The 13,663-nt window shown below is 45.5% G+C and overlaps 1 protein-coding gene across 1 annotated transcript in view; it reads right to left on the bottom strand.

Annotated features, from left to right (window-relative positions):
• Positions 1–4,507, bottom strand: part of LOC117190000 — a 29,586-nt gene extending 25,079 nt beyond the window's left edge. The window contains exon 1 of the mRNA XM_033395086.1: positions 3,973–4,507. The gene's annotated coding sequence lies outside the window, so the exon portion shown is untranslated. The remainder of the gene's footprint in view (positions 1–3,972) is intronic.
• Positions 4,508–13,663: the final 9,156 nt, after the last annotated feature.

Genomic DNA, 13,663 nt, shown 5'->3' with positions numbered 1-13,663 from the left:
GGGTAAGCAGGAAGCACGGGCAGGTCAACTTTTACCTGACTCAGCTCCTCAGTGGTCACGGCTGCTTCCGAAGCTACCTTCATCGCTTCGGGCACGCGGACTCCGCAGAATGCTCTTGGTGCGGGCACTACGTGGAGGAGGATGCCGAGCATGCGATATTTTCGTGTGGCAGGTTCGCAGCGCAGCGCCAGCGGCTAGAAGAAGCGCTGGGTGGAGCCGTAGTCAAGCAGAGCTTGGTGCCGTGCATGCTCCTGTCCCCGGAAAACTGGGAGGCGACGAGCTGCTTCGCGGCGACCATTATGAGGGAACTGCGCGCTGTTGAGCACCAGAGAGTCCAGTTAGTCTAAACGAAGCCTGCACATGTGTGAAGCATTGCTTCACGGCCGTACCACACATGTTGGGCTTGCATAGCCTAACCTTTAATATAGTTTGCTTTAAGTATAAAATAAGTTGTAAATACGAGCAATTAAATGGAATTAAAAAAAAAAAAAAAAAAAAGAAAGCACTGAGGCAGGAACATCCACACAGTTGCACTGGAGCTGGGGCTGGGGCTGGAGCTCAAGCTGCATTCCTGCATTGGAGCGGAAAGACGCCTGCCCGGTGGCTATTTTTAGACCTGGTGCAGTCAATGGGTTTGCACTAGTATAACCCCTGCGGAAGCTATCGCAAATAACTTTTTATACCCGATTCTCAAAATGAGTATTGGGGTATATTAGATTTGTGGTAAAAGTGGATGTGTGTAACGTCCAGAAGGAATCGTTTCCGACCCCATAAAGTATATATATTCTTGATCAGAATCAATAGCCGAGTCGATTGAGCCCTGTCTGTCTGTCCGTCCGTCCGTCCGTCCGTCCCCTTCCGCGCCTAGTGCTCAAAGACTATAAGAGCTAGAGCAACGATGTTTTGGATCCAGACTTCTGTGATATGTCACTGCTACAAAAATATTTCAAAACTTCGCCCCGCCCACTTCCGCCCCCACAAAGGACGAAAATCTGTGGCATCCACATTTTTAAAGATACGATAAAACCAAAAACGCAGAATCGTGGAGGATGACTATATGTTTTAGAATGTAAGATCTCAACCAGATCGTATTATTATTATAGCTAGAATCAAGAAAACAATTTCATTTTTTTGCCAATTGCAAAATATGAGTTCAAGGATCTCAGAACCTATAAGAGCCAGAGCAACCAAATTTGGTATCCACACTCCTGTGATATCGGACCTTGACCGTTTCGTGTCCAAATTTCGCCACACCCCCTTCCGCCCCCGCAAAGCACGAAAATCTGGGGCATCCACAAATCTCAGAGACTATTAAGGCTAGAGTAACCAAATTTGGTATCCGCACTTCTGTTAGATCTCACTATAAAACGTATATCTCAGAATTTCGCCCCACCCCCTTCCGCTCCCACAAAGGACGAAAATCTGTTGCATCCACAATATTGCACATTCGAGAAAACTAAAAATAGAATCATAGATAACAACCATATCTATCAGATTGCTGAATCTGGACCAGATCAGATAATTTTTATAGCCAAAAGGAACAAATCAATTTGCACTGGCTACGCAGCGCCCGACGTCACGCTCAGACAATCAGACAATCACGTGCAGAGAGAGGGAGTCTCTCCTCAGGTGTCGAAAGTTTAGATAGATCTGATATGATCTGGGATATGTGACTTGGGGTCTCTTCATGGTCCTTCGAATGATCGGCATGTGTCAGCAGAGCTTTTGTTTGTGTGCGAGTCGAAATTTTGGGCCTTTACTGTACTCGGAGATATCGCGAATTCCTCAAAGCTTGCAGACATTTCTTTCGGGGCCCAGAGGCACAGCAACCAAAAATGCCGCAGCAACAGAAAGCAGCAAGCAGCAAGAGCGGACAAGCAGCATGGCATAAAATGCATTCTCGCCAGCAGTTTTGTAGAGTTTGGGGTTTGGGTCTGTCTGGATACAGCGAATGCCTTCTCGAGATGCAGTTTGACCGTTGGCCGCCGCTTCAAAAGACCTGTTTTTATGTTTTTGGGCATTTATTCTGGATCTCTTTTTTTGCTCATTTCTGTTTGTATTGAATTGCATCTTTTGCTGCGCCGATCAGAGTCTGCTGATGCACTTGGGCAACAAGTGCATAATTTCAACCTTAAGACCGGAGCTGGCCAAAAAAAGCATCAAGCGTGGTGCTGAGTTTCACTGCGGTTCCAGAGCCCCCCTTGAAAGGTATTCCAGTATAGGAAACGTACCTCCTTTAATTGCATTTGCATTTTGTATTTTGCATACTCGTATTAGATTAGCCAGCTCGCATGTCAACTCTCAGCCCGGTCCACCTCTGCCCAGTGCGTATCATGTTATGAGTCGCATGGTGTCGGAGTCTACGGCGGAGTCGGAGTCTTAGTCGCAAATGCATGCACTGAAGCACGTGCTATTCGTGTAGCCAGAAAACTGATCTCCCAGATAGAGCTCAGTACATTTGGGAAACAATGTTGCGCTGCCCAAAAAGCACAGTGAGGAAGTTGAACCCAGCTCCAAAGCTGTTGAGGATGGGATAAGTTGGGATTAAGTTGGTCGACAGCTGCAGCACCCCGTCCCCCGTGAAGCCACTCAGCGAGTGACTTTGAGCCCCATTCCTGTTCCCCCATTCCATTCACGCTTTTCCCAGGCTAGGCGATTGCGCAATAGGGTGGGGGGGGAGGGGGGAGGGGACTCAGGACTGATACAGCTATTTAAAGCACTGTCCGTTCCGCGGAACGCCGAATGTCTTATGTTTACGAGTGTGTGCTCTTCTGTGTGCGTTTGCCCTGCCCTGCCACACTGACGTGTGGGCTCAAATCAGAAAAGGGTCAACATATTTGGTTTCATAAATAACAAACAGCTCTCCAAACCGATACCGTTCCAGGAAACTGTTTGTCATCTGGCGGGGCGGACGCGGAGCCAGCAAAAACAGGAAATTCATTTCGACAAAGTCAGCAGTTTTGGCGCGGGATTAATGCCTTCTGGACAGCGCCATATTTGCATATGACAACAGCAACAGCAGCAGCCACAGCAACAGCAACAACAACAGCAGCAGCAACAGCCATAGCGGCAGCAGCAGCAGTAGCAAAAGCAGGAGCTGGTCGTTTTTTATGCAAGCAGTAAATTTTCAATAAATATACATAGGATAGGCCGACAAACAAACTAAACCAAAATAAAAATTGAATTGACGGACTGCCGGCGCGGATGCCACAGCATCCCACCAGAACAGCAGCTGATACCCGGGACGGAGGGACAGGCGACTTTGAGCACTTTGAAGCCTAAGTATCGAAGAAGATGTTTGTTTTTGGAGAGCTCGCGCATCACGTCACGCGTTTGTGGGCGCACTGCACATTGCACATTGCAGCGTTGGTCGAAAACCCGCCACTCGGGAGGGTCTTATTTGATGATGGTCCCGTGTCTGCACCGTGCACTGTACGATCTGAGGCCAGTCGACTCATTTACAGGCATCAGCGGGAGTGGAAGCGGGAGCGGGATCGGTAGCCGCAAAAATACAAAAAGTAAACAGGAAATCGTCAGGATCGCAGAGCTGGAAGAGAGTGTGAAATCGCTGTTTGCTTTTTCTGGAATGGGATGCTATTGGTTTTTCCTCCCATTATTTTTTTGCCCTCTAATACTCCGTAGTACTCGTACTCGTTTCTGTCTCCGAGTCGGACAGGCAGAGGCAGGGCTTGCAGACACAGCAAACCGCACAGGCCCAGGCACAGGCACATGAAATCCGAGCTCTTATTGAGTCTGTCGATCGCGCCCTTCCCTCTGTTGACAACTATGCAAGAATTTTGTTATTGTCTGAGATGTGCAATCATCGTAGAAGAGTTATTCTGCCACTGCAGTGGTACCAATAAGTGGGAATGAAAATGGCGACCTACTCCGAAAGTTGTGCCCACGCAATGGTGTCAATGAATAATGAAAATTCCATCCCCGAGAGCGGACCTCCTCTGTCTCTTATCTCACCTTTTCAGCGTTTGTTTAGCGATGATTAGCCCCGCTCTGTGGCGGCTCACAGACTGGCTGCGACCATGCGAAAATTGTCGATCGGTTTTGGCTAGTGGCTAGTGGCTAATGGCTAGTAGTGGCTCTACTTTTACATCTTGTTTTATCAGCTCGTTGGCCTGTCTTCAACACTTGTGGCAAATGCAACTCAAAAAAATTATAAAACCGAATGAACCGAATACAACACAAAAATATTTCGTGGCCAGAACAGAAGTGAACAAGAAAACGTAACTGAAAATGGGTAATTGAAAATGGAAAACTGCAAGCTCGACAACGATTTGTGTTTTGCTTCCGCTAGCTGATCGCTCTTTTCGCCGAGCTTTCTGAAGCAAAAGATTATCGGAAGTTTTCGCGTGCTCCGCACTTGTCTGATTTGGAACACTACTCTAATATAACGTCTTTGCCGAATCACAGAGTACGGTAAGTACTGAACGTTTAACTTTAACGGCGGTAACTTTCCGCGGCGACACCAATTTCCGTTGTTTCCTTTTCCGCGGCCGTTAAAATTGTGCCACACAGTGCGGCACTGTTAACATTAACATCCAATGAGTGGGAAAAAGTCTCTCAAGTCGGAGCTGGATTCGGGTTTGAGTTCGACGTGATTGCGTTTTGTATGTCAAAATCACTCAAAGTCAAAGCGCATCGAACCGCATTGCTCAAACCAAGTGGCTGCGTTGCGTTTGAACAATCACGCTCAAACCAAACGCTCACACCACAGAGCGAGAGAGAAAAATGTAAGAGTCTTTAACATAAAATTTAACATTGGACGTGTTTAACTTAACATTGGCCATGCACTATGAATGAACTTAAAAACAACATATAGTGGCTGCCAGTATAAGAAGTATAACAATAAGATTGCTTTAAAAAAGTGCGATAGTTGAGGCAACCTTTACTATTTTTAAAGATTTTTAAACATTAACTTGTAAGGTAGTGATCCTAGGCTGGGGTCAGTCTCAGTCTGCCCAGGGTCTCCTACAGTTTATTTGTAAGTTGCTGAGACGTTGAGACTAGGGGGGAGGCGGGTCGTTGGCGCAGGGGGGGGGGGGGGGGGTGGCTGAGGAGAGGGGATCGGGCGTTGGGCCGGGCGGCACGAAACTCGCCGGGGATGCTGCACACCCCGACTTCAGCAGGATAAAAACTCCTGTTGCCCAGGTCGAGTTGAGCCGCGGGTCCGGTGAGGAGGAGGAAAGGGAGAGAACGCATACCGCTTCTCAATCCAGCAGGGTAAAACCCTGTTGCCAGAGTCAGAGCGGGAGCGTAGGGACCGAAAACAGCCAGGAAAACGGAGGGGAAGGGGGAGAGATGACCGCCGTCGGTGGTCCGACCGGGTAAAGCAAATGGAAGCAGTAGAATTCTCAGTCATATGATCGAAGTTTTATTGGCCTGGTTTCCCTCGCACTCCCTTCTACTTCTACCACTACCTTGGCCATCGGCCAGCTCACCCGCGGATCCGGCGTCTGTGCTCCTGCAGCTCGTCCATTCTTCTCCTCCGGTCAGTCCGCTCTTCTTGTTCGACGCCTAGTCCTCTGAGACTAAGAGGAAAAGCAACAATTTTTTTTGTAGACTCGTGAGATATCGCCGCCTACCCCACCCACAAAAGGCGAAATTCTGTGGCATCCACAATTTGCGTATTTCTATATTCATAATCATAACGAATGACTCTACCAGATGGCTGAGTCTAGGGAGGGCAGCGAGATATAAAGGCTGGTGTTGGTAGCGGAATACAGAAGACTCTAATCAAATAGGTCATTAGACGGAAAAAGGATTAACGAAGTGCAATAATTAACATTAGAGCAGATGTAGCTTGCGGTTTTATGTCTATAGCTATGTCTATCTCTCTATGTAACTCCTGTTCCTGACATGCCAGATTGAGATCGCGGTCTGCGTTGCCTTCCCTACCAAAAAATCCGTTCTCTTTCGTAGTGCTCAGACGTGTTTTTATTTTGCGCTCCGCACTTTTAGACCCGATACTCAAAATGAATATTGGGGTATATTAGATTTGTGGTAAAAGTGGATGTGTGTAACGTCCAGAAGGAATCGTTTCCGACCCCATAAAGTATATATATTCTTGATCAGCATCAATAGCCGAGTCGATTGAGCCATGTCTGTCTGTCCGTCTGACCGTCCGTCCGTCTGTCCGTCCGTCCGTCTGTCCGTCCCCTTCAGCGCCTAGTGCTCAAAGACTATAAGAGCTAGAGCAACGATGTTTTGGATCCAGACTTCTGGATTCAAAACTTCGCCCCGCCCACTTCCGCCCACACAAAGGACAAAAAAAGGACATCCAAAATTTTAACGATACGATAAAACCAAAAACGCAGAATCGTAGAGAATGACTATATCTTTTAGACAACAGAATCTAATATGGATCGTATTATTATTAGAGCCAGCATCAAGAAAACAATTTCGATACGAGTTTGTTTCAAAATTTCGCCACACCCCCTTCCGCCCCCGCAATGGACGAAAATCTGGGAATATTCACAAATCTCAGAGACTATTAACGCTAGAGTAACCAAATTTGGTATCCGCACTCCTGTTAGATCTCACTATAAAACGTATATCTCAAAATTTCGCCTCACCCCCTTCCGCCCCCACAAAGGACGATAATCTGTTGCATCCACAATATTGAAGATACGAAAAAACTAAAAACGCAGAATCATAGATAATGACCATATCTATCAGATTGCTGAATCTGGATCAGATCAGATCATTTTTATAGCCAAAAGGAACAAATCAATTTGCACTGGCTACGCAGCCCCCGACGTCACGCTCAGACTGATTTTCTGTCTCTCTCGCACGCACTCTTTGTCGTGTCGTTTACTATTCGCGGCGTCTGCCGGAGGAGAGCCATACTGACTAAGTATCGGGTATAAATGTAGAGTTGCGGCGTCCGCAGCAACTCACAACGTTCCCCTCGTTTCCTTTTGTTTTGAATAAACAGCCGGTGTTTTCATAACTAAATTCTAATTATACTTTCTAACCAGACAACAATCTGGAAACCTATTCTATTACGCGACTGCATGCCTTTTGATTTGTGTTAAAACATTATTTAACTTTTTATTTTTCGGCGTCGGCTTGTGCTTGTTCTTGTGTTTGTGTTGTTGCAGTGAGTGAGTACGCATTACATTGCATTGCAGTCCGCTCTCTTCTGGTAGCTTTTGTTGTTTTATCACTCTCTCGCTATCACCTCAACTTCAATAACTGTTCTTTCTCTCTCGCTCTTTAAACTTTCGGAGCAATAGCGCTCTCTGCTTAGTAGCTCTCGCTATAACCGCTCTCCACTCTGCTCTCTTTTTTTACCAATTCCGCTTTGAGCGTTGTCTGGCACATTGGTCTGAGACCAATTTTTTTTGCAAATAATAGTAAATAAATAAATAATAAAATGGAATACGCTGTGGTCTGTGCCAAAAAAAGCTGTAAGAAGCAGATTACCCACGATCAGCCGAATGTCCCCTGCTGGCTCTGCGACAGCGTAGTGCACGCAAAATGCGCTGGATTTTCTGGCCTCGTGAGTGATGCTATAGCCAAACGTAATGGCTTGCATTACCATTACAGTTGCGAGGCATGCCGTGCGGTGGAGAAAGACATGGTAGCTTTTATGAGGCAGACGCGGAGTGGCTTTAAGGAGCCAATACGATCGGCTCCTAGCCATGGAGGCTCAGTTTAGCGGTTTAAAACTTCTGAATGAGGCGCAAAAAGGTCACTCCGCGGGATCTGCAAGTGCCAACCGTCACTCAGCCGTGCGCCGCCGACTCCGACCACTCCAAGTGTGCAGCAGTTGATCTCGTTTGCCACTCCAAGGGCAACGACAGCTGCTGGCGATGCAGATTCGGTAGCCGAATTCATCGCCTCGGAGAATGTGCAGCCAAGTACGTCTGCAGCGTCCGTGTCCGTGGTGTCCGCAAGTTCGCTAGTTGTCTTCTCTATCCCGATCCCACCAGTAAATAGACGTTCCGGACCTCCGGATATTGCCACCACAGGTACTAGGCCTGTGGTGACTAAACCACTTGTGGGAGTCCCACCAAAACTACAAGTTTTTGTTTCACGGCTGGCCCCTGACCTCACATCTAATGATGTAATTGCTTTTATTCAAAGCAAAATAAAAGCCGTGGGTTTAAAGGTGGAGAAATTTAACTTCTCTTATGCCAGGGAGATAGCCTCGTTTAAGATAAGCATCTCCCCAACTCAATTTGACACCATTTGCTCCGCCAAATATTGGCCGGAGCATTTGGTGGTGAAGGAGTTTAAGGATAAGAAGAAGAATAGGCCCCCCATATCCCTTCCAAATCTTTCCAGTGTGCCACCCTCAACCTCAACTTCCTCTTCCTTAACTTCCCGTCTTGCTTCCACCTTTCCAAAAAACTAACTTCTCTTTTAGTTACCTATCAGAATGTAAGAGGCTTGCGTAGTAAGCTCAGCATTCTTTTCCGGGATTGTGTTGCATTTGCTTCCCACGTTATTGTGTTTACTGAAACCTGGTTAAAGCCGGACATTCTTAGTTCCGAGGTTTTGGCAGGTCGGTACACAACTTTTAGAAAGGACCGTTCGTCTCGACGTGCAGGGTGGGTTCTAATTGCAGTGGACTCTTACTTCACGTCGGAACACTTCACAGTCCAAGTTCAACAGGAACTGGAATTCCTGTGTGTAAAACTGATTCTTCCCGCTTTCGCTATATTCATTACTTGCTCGTATATCCCACCTTCTTCGGATATTTCAATTTATGAGCAGCACTTGTCCGCTTTAACCGCTGTTTCTTCCTCGCTATCTGATAAAGATCGTATGATAGTTCTTGGTGACTTCAACTTGCCAGGAACTGTTTGGTCTTCGGTAAACGAGTCTAGTATCCTAGTGCCCATGTCACGACATGACTTTGTTGATGACTTGCTGTCTCAAGTCAACCATGTGAAAAATTCCTTGGGTCGATCTTGATCTGTGCTTTGTATCGAATCCGACCATAGTGTTGTTAACCCGAGCCCTTCCGCTCACTATACCTGAAGACGCCTACCACCCTACTTTCGAGGTGTCGCTAGATATAGGACCAACTGTATTGGATCGGTCGAGTAGGCTGTCCGAACGTGTCCGCTGCTTTCGTAAAGCCGAGTTTGCGAAGCTTAATAACCTCATTAGGGATTTTGATTGGTCCGCTTTGTACTTGCGCACTGATGTCATAAAAGGCACAAACATTTTATACAATGCTCTTGGCACATTTTTCGATTCTTGTGTCCCGCTTTCTTGTCCGACTAGATCTGGAAAACCCCCTTGGTTTACCAAAGAGTTATCTAGTCTAAAAAACTTAAAATCAAGACTTTATAAAAAATTTCAAGAAGTGGGTTCTCCTACTTCTCAGTCTCGCTATGTAATAGCTCGGTCAAACTTTTCAGTTCTTAATGCTCAATGCTATAAGAACTACCTATCTCGATGCAGGATACGTTTTTCTCAGGACCCTAAACAGTTTTACTGCTTCGTAAACAGTAAGCGTAGAACGTCCGCACACCCATCCTCGCTATCATTTTGTAATACGTCGGCAAATAATGATCAGGCAATTGCCGATCTTTTTGCGCAATTTTTCCAAACCACCTATTCTGAGGAAAGCTACTCTGGTCATCCGTACCCATACGGTTTACCGAGGTCGAACGGCATTTTCAGTCCCTTGTTAAATGAATGTTCTTTACTTCATGATCTTCGACTAGTTAAGCCGGTGTTTTCACCGGGTCCAGACGGGGTTCCAGGTTGTGTACTCAGGTACTGCGCCGAGGCTCTGTGTGGACCTTTGCTTAAACTATTCACCCTGTACATTGATTCTTCTTGCTTCCCCCGATCTGGAAGGAATCGTTTATAATTCCTCTCCATAAACAAGGTAGCAAGTCTGATGCAAAAAATTATAGAGGTATAGCAAAGTTATCCGCTATTCCTAAAAAGTTTGGGAAGGTTTTAACTCCGCACTTGCAACATCTCTGCAAGTCACTTATATCTCCAACTCAGCATGGATTTATAAGGCGGCGATCAACCACCACGAACTTGTTAGAGTTTACCTCTTTTATTATTAAAGGCTTTCAAGGTAACTTACTGACGGATGTTTTTTACACCGACTTTATTAAAGCATTCGACTCTGTAAACCATTCCCTTTTAGCGCATAAACTTGACCTTTTAGGGTTTCCGCCCAACCTCCTGAGATGGATTTCTAGCTATCTTTGTTCTAGGTCTCAAAGAGTCCTCTTCAAAAACTCCCTCTCTTTACCAGTAAAGGTTTCTTCGGGAGTACCACAAGGCAGCCATCTAGGCCCCTTACTCTTCACACTCTTTATTAATGACTTGCCTTCAGTATTAACATACTCTCGAGTACTTATGTATGCGGATGATGTTAAACTCTGTGTCCAGTACAAGGACATTTCATTTCATTCTCGCTTGCAATCCGATCTCAATAACTTTCAGTCATGGTGTTGTGCAAACTTGTTACACCTTAATGCCTCGAAATGCAAAGTTATGACATTTCATCGTTCTAGCCCTTTGTTGGCTCCCTACACCCTATTTGGTGGTTCTCTTGAGAGAATTACCCTGGTGGATGATCTGGGTGTTATGTTAGACCCCAAGTTAAGGTTTTCCGAACACATTTCTACCATGGTAAATAAGGCCATGGGCGTGCTTGGGTTTATAAAGAGGTGGTCAAAGGAATTCGACGACCGCTATATAACAAAGACTCTCTATACCTCGCTTGTTCGTCCGATCTTAGAATACGGCTCCTGTGTATGGTGCCCTCAGTACAAAGTACACCAGGACCGTATAGAATCAGTACAGAAAAACTTTTTACTCTTTGCTCTGCGGGGCCTTAACTGGGATGCGGGTGTAAGACTCCCATCTTACTCTAGTAGACTACTATTAGTAAACCTCCCATCCTTAGTTAACCGTAGAAAAATGCTTGGTGTGATATTTATGCACAACTTGATCAGGGGTGACATAGACAGCCCTGATCTGTTGAGCCGCATAAACTTCACGATTCCTATTAGACTTACTAGAAATTTTATACCGTTGTTCCTTCCACTTTGTAGAGCGAATTATTCCTTGCATGAACCGTTTAGGGTCTTATGCTCGGATTATACTTCCCTCTACCATATTATATCCACCACTAATTCTCTTCCTCTTATTAAATTAGTCATCCTTACACACCTTTCTAGTAAGTAGTAATTGTAGTGGTATTTGTATTTTGATTGCATGCTTAGTTTCTTAGTAAGTTTAGTACTAATTTTTCTCGAATGTTAGTCTAATAGCTATCTTTCTTGCATGTTCGCGTTTGGTTCGGCTACGCACCGCGCGTCATGCGGCAGCGCCCCTCGGTCGGTTGGTCGGGAGGAGGGCTGCGTTTTGCCTGGGATCCGCGCGTAACAGCCTTCTGCTGGTGTCACACGGGCCACTTGACGGTGCAGTAACTGCATCGCCTCTTGAAAGATGCAGTCATTGCATGTCAACGTCCAAAGAAAAAATTCCCCCTCCCCATTAACCCACATATCAATTTGTCCCTTTTGCGAACGGCGATACCAATATAGATATATAGAGAGAGAGAGCATGTGGCAGTCTTGGGTTCCGATGCCAATTCTAGGCCTTTACGTATAAAATAGATTGAATAGTTTACATAAATCCCTAGTAAAAATTGCCATAATACCTCCTGGTACGTCACCGAGCCATAACGCAGCATCCCATCATATCGGTCAATATCCAAACGTGCAACTGACGATCTAATATGTTGTTAGCACATACATACCCTCCCAAATTCCGTGGTAGGAAAAACTCGTCCAAGCCATAGCGGAAGAGCCACGCTTTTCCTCCATTATAAACTTAAACCGTAAGAATTGTTTTCTAAAGCTTCGTGTCAGTAAATTATACTTTCTAGGGCTTATTCTAACGGTTTCAATAATAGAGTCCAAGCTAACACTTTTTAAGGCTCCTGCAAGGACAGAAGAGTCCCATATCGCTTGTCGTAGTCGCCGATCTACTGATATTTTGGCGTATAACTGGACCGATCGCGGGGCTAACTTCATGGTTCTTATTAAATGTTCCTATGAAACACCATTCTATTTTGCCCCTCATCTAGACATATCTCTTACCCTGTAAAATGATAACAGTTTTTTCAAAACTTTCCGTAGTGGTGATGAGTACCGCAAAAATACGAAATGTAATGCAGAGAAAAGCCATAATAGAATCAAGCAGATCAATGGTTGACAAGCCAAAGGTAAAGGTAACAACAACAAACGAGGGGGAACGTTGTGAGTTGCTGCGGAGACCGCAACTCTACAGTTATACCCGATACTAAGTCAGTATGGCTCTCCTCCGGCAGACGCCGCTAATATTGAACGACACGACAAAGAGTGCGTGCGAGAGAGACAGAAAATCAGTCTGAGCGTGACGTCGGGTGCTGCGTAGCCAGTGCAAATTGATTTGTTCCTTTTGGCTATAAAAGAATCTGATCCAGATTCAGCAATCTGATAGATATGGTCATTATCTATAATTCTGCGTTTTTAGTTTTCTCGAATAAGCAATATTGTGGATGCAACAGATTTTCGTCCTTTGTGTGGGCGGAAGGGGGTGGGGTGAAATTTTGAGATACACGTTTTATAGTAAGATCAAACAGGAGTGCGGATACCAAATTTGGTTACTCTAGCCTTAATAGTCTCTGAGATTTTTGAATATCCCCAGATTTTCGTCCTTTGCGGGGGCGGAAGGGGGTGTGGCGAAATTTTGAAACAAACTCGTCTTGGTCCGATATATTAGGAGTGTGGATACCAAATTTGGTTGCTCTAGCTTTTATAGTCTCTGAGATCTAGGCGCTAATGTTTTACTCTAAGCAAAGCCGCCTATGCTACGTGTGTGTTAGAGAGAGACAGGGCGAGAAAAAATGAAATTGTTTTCTTGATTCTGGCTATAATAATTATACGATCTGGTTCAGATTTTGCACTCTAGAAGATATAGTCATCTTCTACGATTCTGCGTTTTTAGTTTTCTCGTATCGTCGAAATTGTGGATGCCACAGATTTTCGCCCTTTGTGGGGCGGAAGTGGGCGGGCCAAAGTTTTGAAATATTCTTGTAGCAGTGACATATCACAGAAGTCTGGATCCAAAACATCGTTGCTCTCGCTCTTATAGTCTTTGAGCACTAGGCGCTGAAGGGGACGGACAGACGGACGGACGGACAGACGGACAGACAGACATGGCTCAATCGACTCGGCTATTGATGCTGATCAAGAATATATATACTTTATGGGGTCGGAAACGATTCCTTTTGGACGTTACACACATCTACTTTTACCACAAATCTAATATACCCCAATACTCATTTTGAGTATCGGGTATAAAAACGAACATGGCCCATATTAGTACTACTATTGTCTTGACCGCAACTGTATGTCCAAATCTCGTCCAAAGGTTCCCACAAGTGCCGGAGTGTCGACGCTCATTAAATCCAGCGAAATCATGCCGCGACTGTATAGAAAACATATAGCTGCTATCCTCAGCCTTAACTGTCTATTGTTTGGCCGAGCAAAGCGGCATGCAGCGCGATAAACGATTTCTTTATGGTGCAAACAGCGTCATAAGTTAGATGTATTTGCCAGATACTCGCAGAAACACACTGCACGTCGCTGCCAAGATGCACCTCTGGGGGAAA

The sequence above is a fragment of the Drosophila miranda genome, assembly GCF_003369915.1.
Source record: "Drosophila miranda strain MSH22 chromosome Y unlocalized genomic scaffold, D.miranda_PacBio2.1 Contig_Y1_pilon, whole genome shotgun sequence".
Taxonomy (NCBI): Eukaryota; Metazoa; Arthropoda; class Insecta; order Diptera; family Drosophilidae; genus Drosophila; species Drosophila miranda.
Note: the sequence above shows the minus strand (reverse complement) of the source record. Positions and strands in the feature narration are given on the sequence as shown.